This window comes from Spermophilus citellus, assembly GCF_964194105.1.
Source record: "Spermophilus citellus genome assembly, chromosome: 12".
In the NCBI taxonomy this organism is placed as follows: Eukaryota; Metazoa; Chordata; class Mammalia; order Rodentia; family Sciuridae; genus Spermophilus; species Spermophilus citellus.
The window spans coordinates 25,579,374-25,589,042 of NC_138198.1; positions in this window are offsets into that span (position 1 = coordinate 25,579,374).

The window sequence follows — 9,669 nt, forward strand, 5'->3', positions numbered from 1 at the left end:
AAGTCTTTCTCACCAGTCACTGCTTAGGGCTACACCAAGAAGAAACAGAACATAGAGATGGAACGTGAAACTACTTTACTGTGTCAAGTTTCAAGAAGCTAGCACAAACCGTGTTGGATTTAGAGTTCCAAATACATGTATCAATATAGGAGAAAACAGAGTGATACCTAAAAGTTCAAACTGTTACTGGAAATGAACGCTTCAACATAGAAGAACGAAATTTGGGGAACCAAGTCGCCTTAGTGTACTGATCATTACCTGAAAGTATCATCCAGTTTGGGTGAAAAAATATTGGCTGAGATTTCTGCAGATTCGTAATTTTTGGAAGCTGGGCAACCCCTTTCCATGAAAGTGTTTCTCGCCAGTCACTGCTTAGGGCTACATCAAGAGGAAACAAAACATAGAGATAGAACGTGAAACTACTTTACTCTGTCAAGTTTCAAGAAGCTAGCACAAACCGTGTTGGATTTAGAGTTCCAAATACATGTATCAATATAGGAGAAAACAGAGTGAAACCTAAAAATTCAAACTGTTACTGGAAATGAACGCTTCAACATAGAAGAACGAAATTTGGGGAACCAAGTCGCCTTAGTGTACTGATCATTACCTGAAAGTATCATCCAGTTTGGGTGAAAAAATATTGGCTGAGATTTCTGGAGATTCGTAATTTTTGGAAGCTTGGCAACCCCTTTCCATGAAAGTGTTTCTCGCCAGTCAGTGCTTAGGGCTACATCAAGAGGAAACAAACCATAGAGAGAGAACGTGAAACTACTTTACTGTGTCAAGTTTCAAGAAGCTAGCACAAACCGTGTTGGATTTAGAGTTCCAAATACATGTATCAATATAGGAGAAAACAGAGTGAAACCTAAAATTTCAAACTGTTACTGGAAATGAACGCTTCAACATAGAAGAACGAAATTTGGGGAACCAAGTCGCCTTAGTGTACTGATCATTACCTGAAAGTATCATCCAGTTTGGGTGAAAAAATATTTGCTGAGATTTCTGGAGTTTCGTAATATTTGGAAGCTTGGCAACCCCTTTCCATGAAAGTCTTTCTCACCAGTCACTGCTTAGGGCTACACCAAGAAGAAACAGAACATAGAGATGGAACGTGAAACTACTTTACTGTGTCAAGTTTCAAGAAGCTAGCACAAACCGTGTTGGATTTAGAGTTCCAAATACATGTATCAATATAGGAGAAAACAGAGTGATACCTAAAAGTTCAAACTGTTACTGGAAATGAACGCTTCAACATAGAAGAATGAAATTTGGGGAACCAAGTCGCCTTAGTGTACTGATCATTACCTGAAAGTATCGTCCAGTTTGGGTGAAAAAATATTTGCTGAGATTTCTGGAGATTCGTAATTTTTGGAAGCTTGGCAACCCCTTTCAATGAAAGTGTTTCTCGCCAGTCAGTGCTTAGGGCTACATCAAGAGGAAACAAACCGTAGAGAGAGAACGTGAAACTATTTTACTGTGTCAAGTTTCAAGAAGCTAGCACAAACCGTGTTGGATTTAGAGTTCCAAATACATGTATCAATATAGGAGAAAACACAGTGAAACCTAAAAATTCAAACTGTTACTGGAAATGAACGCTTCAACATAGAAGAACGAAATTTGGGGAACCAAGTCGCCTTAGTGTACTGATCATTACCTGAAAGTATCATCCAGTTTGGGTGAAAAAATATTTGCTGAGATTTCTGGAGATTCGTAATTTTTGGAAGCTGGGCAACCCCTTTCCATGAAAGTGTTTCTCGCCAGTCACTGCTTAGGGATACATCAAGAGGAAACAAAACATAGAGATAGAACGTGAAACTACTTTACTCTGTCAAGTTTCAAGAAGCTAGCACAAACCGTGTTGGATTTAGAGTTCCAAATACATGTATCAATATAGGAGAAAACAGAGTGAAACCTAAAAATTCAAACTGTTACTGGAAATGAACGCTTCAACATAGAAGAACGAAATTTGGGGAACCAAGTCGCCTTAGTGTACTGATCATTACCTGAGAGTATCATCCAGTTTGGGTGAAAAAATATTTGCTGAGATTTCTGGAGATTCGTAATTTTTGGAAGCTTGGCAACCCCTTTCCATGAAAGTGTTTCTCGCCAGTCAGTGCTTAGGGCTACATCAAGAGGCAACAAACCATAGAGAGAGAACGTGAAACTACTTTACTGTGTCAAGTTTCAAGAAGCTAGCACAAACCGTGTTGGATTTAGAGTTCCAAATACATGTATCAATATAGGAGAAAACAGAGTGATACCTAAAAATTCAAACTGTTACTGGAAATGAACGCTTCAACATAGAAGAACAAAATTTGGGGAACCAAGTCGCCTTAGTGTACTGATCATTACCTGAAAGTATCATCCAGTTTGGGTGAAAAAATATTTGCTGAGATTTCTGGAGATTCGTAATTTTTGGAAGCTTGGCAACCCCTTTCCATGAAAGTGTTTCTCGCCAGTCAGTGCTTAGGGCTACATCAAGAGGAAACAAACCGTAGAGAGAGAACGTGAAACTATTTTACTGTGTCAAGTTTCAAGAAGCTAGCACAAACCGTGTTGGATTTAGAGTTCCAAATACATGTATCAATATAGGAGAAAACAGAGTGAAACCTAAAAATTCAAACTGTTACTGGAAATGAACGCTTCAACATAGAAGAACGAAATTTGGGGAACCAAGTCGCCTTAGTGTACTGATCATTACCTGAAAGTATCATCCAGTTTGGGTGAAAAAATATTTGCTGAGATTTCTGGAGATTCGTAATTTTTGGAAGCTTGGCAACCCCTTTCCATGAAAGTGTTTCTCGCCAGTCAGTGCTTAGGGCTACATCAAGAGGAAACAAACCATAGAGAGAGAACGTGAAACTACTTTACTGTGTCAAGTTTCAAGAAGCTAGCACAAACCGTGTTGGATTTAGAGTTCCAAATACATGTATCAATATAGGAGAAAACAGAGTGATACCTAAAAATTCAAACTGTTACTGGAAATGAACGCTTCAACATAGAAGAACAAAATTTGGGGAACCAAGTCGCCTTAGTGTACTGATCATTACCTGAAAGTATCATCCAGTTTGGGTGAAAAAATATTTGCTGAGATTTCTGGAGATTCGTAATTTTTGGAAGATTGGCAACCCCTTTCCATGAAAGTGTTTCTCGCCAGTCAGTGCTTAGGGCTACATCAAGAGGAAACAAACCATGGAGATAGAACGTGAAACTACTTTACTGTGTCAAGTTTCAAGAAGCTAGCACAAACCGTGTTGGATTTAGAGTTCCAAATACATGTATCAATATAGGAGAAAACAGAGTGAAACCTAAAAATTCAAACTGTTACTGGAAATGAACGCTTCAACATAGAAGAACGAAATTTGGGGAACCAAGTCGCCTTAGTGTACTGATCATTACCTGAAAGTATCATCCAGTTTGGGTGAAAAAATATTTGCTGAGATTTCTGGAGATTCGTAATTTTTGGATGCTTGGAAACCCCTTTCCATGAAAGTGTTTCTCGCCAGTCAGTGCTTAGGGCTACATCAAGAGGAAACAAACCATAGAGAGAGAACGTGAAACTACTTTACTGTGTCAAGTTTCAAGAAGCTAGCACAAACCGTGTTGGATTTAGAGTTCCAAATACATGTATCAATAAAGGAGAAAACAGAGTGAAACCTAAAAATTCAAACTGTTACTGGAAATGAACGCTTCAACATAGAAGAACGAAATTTGGGGAACCAAGTCGCCTTAGTGTACTGATCATTACCTGAAAGTATCATCCAGTTTGGGTGAAAAAATATTGGCTGAGATTTCTGGAGATTCGTAATTTTTGGAAGCTGGGCAACCCCTTTCCATGAAAGTGTTTCTCGCCAGTCACTGCTTAGGGCTACATCAAGAGGAAACAAAACATAGAGATAGAACATGAAACTACTTTACTCTGTCAAGTTTCAAGAAGCTAGCACAAACCGTGTTGGATTTAGAGTTCCAAATACATGTATCAATATAGGAGAAAACAGAGTGAAACCTAAAAATTCAAACTGTTACTGGAAATGAACGCTTCAACATAGAAGAACGAAATTTGGGGAACCAAGTCGCCTTAGTGTACTGATCATTACCTGAAAGTATCATCCAGTTTGGGTGAAAAAATATTTGCTGAGATTTCTGGAGATTCGTAATTTTTGGAAGCTTGGCAACCCCTTTCCATGAAAGTGTTTCTCGCCAGTCAGTGCTTAGGGCTACATCAAGAGGAAACATACCATGGAGATAGAACGTGAAACTACTTTACTGTGTCAAGTTTCAAGAAGCTAGCACAAACCGTGTTGGATTTAGAGTTCCAAATACATGTATCAATATAGGAGAAAACAGAGTGAAACCTAAAAATTCAAACTGTTACTGGAAATGAACGCTTCAACATAGAAGAACGAAATTTGGGGAACCAAGTCGCCTTAGTGTACTGATCATTACCTGAAAGTATCATCCAGTTTGGGTGAAAAAATATTGGCTGAGATTTCTGGAGATTCGTAATTTTTGGAAGCTTGGCAACCCCTTTCCATTAAAGTGTTTCTCGCCAGTCAGTGCTTAGGGCTACATCAAGAGGAAACAAACCATGGAGATAGAATGTGAAACTACTTTACTGTGTCAAGTTTCAAGAAGCTAGCACAAACCGTGTTGGATTTAGAGTTCCAAATACATGTATCAATATAGGAGAAAACAGAGTGAAACCTAAAAATTCAAACTGTTACTGGAAATGAACGCTTCAACATAGAAGAACGAAATTTGGGGAACCAAGTCGCCTTAGTGTACTGATCATTACCTGAAAGTATCATCCAGTTTGGGTGAAAAAATATTTGCTGAGATTTCTGGAGATTCGTAATTTTTGGAAGCTTGGCAACCCCTTTCCATGAAAGTGTTTCTCGCCAGTCAGTGCTTAGGGCTACATCAAGAGGAAACAAACCATAGAGAGAGAACGTGAAACTACTTTACTCTGTCAAGTTTCAAGAAGCTAGCACAAACCGTGTTGGATTTAGAGTTCCAAATACATGTATCAATATAGGAGAAAACAGAGTGAAACCTAAAAATTCAAACTGTTACTGGAAATGAACGCTTCAACATAGAAGAACGAAATTTGGGGAACCAAGTCGCCTTAGTGTACTGATCATTATCTGAAAGTATCATCCAGTTTGGGTGAAAAAATATTGGCTGAGATTTCTGGAGATTCGTAATTTTTGGAAGCTGGGCAACCCCTTTCCATGAAAGTGTTTCTCGCCAGTCACTGCTTAGGGCTACATCAAGAGGAAACAAAACATAGAGATAGAACGTGAAACTACTTTACTCTGTCAAGTTTCAAGAAGCTAGCACAAACCGTGTTGGATTTAGAGTTCCAAATACATGTATCAATATAGGAGAAAACAGAGTGAAACCTAAAAATTCAAACTGTTACTGGAAATGAACGCTTCAACATAGAAGAACGAAATTTGGGGAACCAAGTCGCCTTAGTGTACTGATCATTACCTGAAAGTATCATCCAGTTTGGGTGAAAATATATTTGCTGAGATTTCTGGAGATTCGTAATTTTTGGAAGCTTGGCAGCCCCTTTCCATGAAAGTGTTTCTCGCCAGTCAGTGCTTAGGGCTACATCAAGAGGAAACATACCATAGAGATAGAACGTGAAACTACTTTACTGTGTCAAGTTTCAAGAAGCTAGCACAAACCGTGTTGGATTTAGAGTTCCAAATACATGTATCAATATAGGAGAAAACAGAGTGAAACCTAAAAATTCAAACTGTTACTGGAAATGAACGCTTCAACATAGAAGAACGAAATTTGGGGAACCAAGTCGCCTTAGTGTACTGATCATTACCTGAAAGTATCATCCAGTTTGGGTGAAAAAATATTTGCTGAGATTTCTGGAGATTCGTAATTTTTGGAAGCTGGGCAACCCCTTTCCATGAAAGTGTTTCTCGCCAGTCAGTGCTTAGGGCTACATCAAGAGGAAACAAAACATAGAGATAGAACGTGAAACTACTTTACTGTGTCAAGTTTCAAGAAGCTAGCACAAACCGTGTTGGATTTAGAGTTCCAAATACATGTATCAATATAGGAGAAAACAGAGTGAAACCTAAAAATTCAAACTGTTACTGGAAATGAACGCTTCAACATAGAAGAACGAAATTTGGGGAACCAAGTCGCCTTAGTGTACTGATCATTACCTGAAAGTATCATCCAGTTTGGGTGAAAAAATATTTGCTGAGATTTCTGGAGATTCGTAATTTTTGGAAGCTTGGAAACCCCTTTCCATGAAAGTGTTTCTCGCCAGTCAGTGCTTAGGGCTACATCAAGAGGAAACAAACCGTAGAGAGAGAACGTGAAACTATTTTACTGTGTCAAGTTTCAAGAAGCTAGCACAAACCGTGTTGGATTTAGAGTTCCAAATACATGTATCAATATAGGAGAAAACAGAGTGATACCTAAAAATTCAAACTGTTACTGGAAATGAACGCTTCAACATAGAATAACGAAATTTGGGGAACCAAGTCGCCTTAGTGTACTGATCATTACCTGAAAGTATCATCCAGTTTGGGTGAAAAAATATTGGCTGAGATTTCTGGAGATTCGTAATTTTTGGAAGCTTGGCAACCCCTTTCCATGTAAGTGTTTCTCGCCAGTCAGTGCTTAGGGCTACATCAAGAGGAAACAAAACATAGAGATAGAACGTGAAACTACTTTACTGTGTCAAGTTTCAAGAAGCTAGCACAAACCGTGTTGGATTTAGAGTTCCAAATACATGTATCAATATAGGAGAAAACAGAGTGAAACCTAAAAATTCAAACTGTTACTGGAAATGAACGCTTCAACATAGAAGAACAAAATTTGGGGAACCAAGTTGCCTTAGTGTACTGATCATTACCTGAAAGTATCATCCAGTTTGGGTGAAAAAATATTTGCTGAGATTTCTGGAGATTCGTAATTTTTGGAAGCTTGGAAACCCCTTTCCATGAAAGTGTTTCTCGCCAGTCAGTGCTTAGGGCTACATCAAGAGGAAACAAACCATAGAGATAGAACGTGAAACTACTTTACTGTGTCAAGTTTCAAGAAGCTAGCACAAACCGTGTTGGATTTAGAGTTCCAAATACATGTATCAATATAGGAGAAAACAGAGTGATACCTAAAAATTCAAACTGTTACTGGAAATGAACGCTTCAACATAGAAGAACGAAATTTGGGGAACCAAGTCGCCTTAGTGTACTGATCATTACCTGAAAGTATCATCCAGTTTGGGTGAAAAAATATTGGCTGAGATTTCTGGAGATTCGTAATTTTTGGAAGCTTGGCAACCCCTTTCCATGTAAGTGTTTCTCGCCAGTCAGTGCTTAGGGCTACATCAAGAGGAAACAAACCATGGAGATAGAATGTGAAACTACTTTACTGTGTCAAGTTTCAAGAAGCTAGCACAAACCGTGTTGGATTTAGAGTTCCAAATACATGTATCAATATAGGAGAAAACAGAGTGAAACCTAAAAATTCAAACTGTTACTGGAAATGAACGCTTCAACATAGAAGAACGAAATTTGGGGAACCAAGTCGCCTTAGTGTACTGATCATTACCTGAAAGTATCATCCAGTTTGGGTGAAAAAATATTTGCTGAGATTTCTGGAGATTCGTAATTTTTGGAAGCTGGGCAACCCCTTTCCATGAAAGTGTTTCTCGCCAGTCAGTGCTTAGGGCTACATCAAGAGGAAACAAACCATAGAGAGAGAACGTGAAACTACTTTACTCTGTCAAGTTTCAAGAAGCTAGCACAAACCGTGTTGGATTTAGAGTTCCAAATACATGTATCAATATAGGAGAAAACAGAGTGAAACCTAAAAATTCAAACTGTTACTGGAAATGAACGCTTCAACATAGAAGAACGAAATTTGGGGAACCAAGTCGCCTTAGTGTACTGATCATTACCTGAAAGTATCATCCAGTTTGGGTGAAAAAATATTTGCTGAGATTTCTGGAGTTTCGTAATATTTGGAAGCTTGGCAACCCCTTTCCATGAAAGTCTTTCTCACCAGTCACTGCTTAGGGCTACACCAAGAAGAAACAGAACATAGAGATACAACGTGAAACTACTTTACTGTGTCAAGTTTCAAGAAGCTAGCACAAACCGTGTTGGATTTAGAGTTCCAAATACATGTATCAATATAGGAGAAAACAGAGTGAAACCTAAAAATTCAAACTGTTACTGGAAATGAACGCTTCAACATAGAAGAACGAAATTTGGGGAACCAAGTCGCCTTAGTGTACTGATCATTACCTGAAAGTATCATCCAGTTTGGGTGAAAAAATATTTGCTGAGATTTCTGGAGATTCGTAATTTTTGGAAGCTTGGCAACCCCTTTCCATGAAAGTCTTTCTCACCAGTCACTGCTTAGGGCTACACCAAGAAGAAACAGAACATAGAGATAGAACGTGAAACTACTTTACTGTGTCAAGTTTCAAGAAGCTAGCACAAACCGTGTTGGATTTAGAGTTCCAAATACATGTATCAATATAGGAGAAAACAGAGTGAAACCTAAAAATTCAAACTGTTACTGGAAATGAACGCTTCAACATAGAAGAACGAAATTTGGGGAACCAAGTCGCCTTAGTGTACTGATCATTACCTGAAAGTATCATCCAGTTTGGGTGAAAAAATATTTGCTGAGATTTCTGGAGATTCGTAATTTTTGGAAGCTTGGCAACCCCTTGCCATGAAAGTGTTTCTCGCCAGTCAGTGCTTAGGGCTACATCAAGAGGAAACAAACCATAGAGAGAGAACGTGAAACTACTTTACTCTGTCAAGTTTCAAGAAGCTAGCACAAACCGTGTTGGATTTAGAGTTCCAAATACATGTATCAATATAGGAGAAAACAGAGTGAAACCTAAAAATTCAAACTGTTACTGGAAATGAACGCTTCAACATAGAAGAACGAAATTTGGGGAACCAAGTCGCCTTAGTGTACTGATCATTACCTGAAAGTATCATCCAGTTTGGGTGAAAAAATATTTGCTGAGATTTCTGGAGATTCGTAATTTTTGGAAGCTTGGCAACCCATTTCCATGAAAGTCTTTCTCACCAGTCACTGCTTAGGGCTACACCAAGAAGAAACAGAACATAGAGATAGAACGTGAAACTACTTTACTGTGTCAAGTTTCAAGAAGCTAGCACAAACCGTGTTGGATTTAGAGTTCCAAATACATGTATCAATATAGGAGAAAACAGAGTGAAACCTAAAAATTCAAACTGTTACTGGAAATGAACGCTTCAAAATAGAAGAACGAAATTTGGGGAACCAAGTCGCCTTAGTGTACTGATCATTTCCTGAAAGTATCATCCAGTTTGGGTGAAAAAATATTTGCTGAGATTTCTGGAGATTCGTAATTTTTGGAAGCTTGGAAACCCCTTTCCATGAAAGTGTTTCTCGCCAGTCAGTGCTTAGGGCTACATCAAGAGGAAACAAACCATAGAGATAGAACGTGAAACTATTTTACTGTGTCAAGTTTCAAGAAGCTAGCACAAACCGTGTTGGATTTAGAGTTCCAAATACATGTATCAATATAGGAGAAAACAGAGTGAAACCTAAAAATTCAAACTGTTACTGGAAATGAACGCTTCAACATAGAAGAACGAAATTTGGGGAACCAAGTCGCCTTAGTGT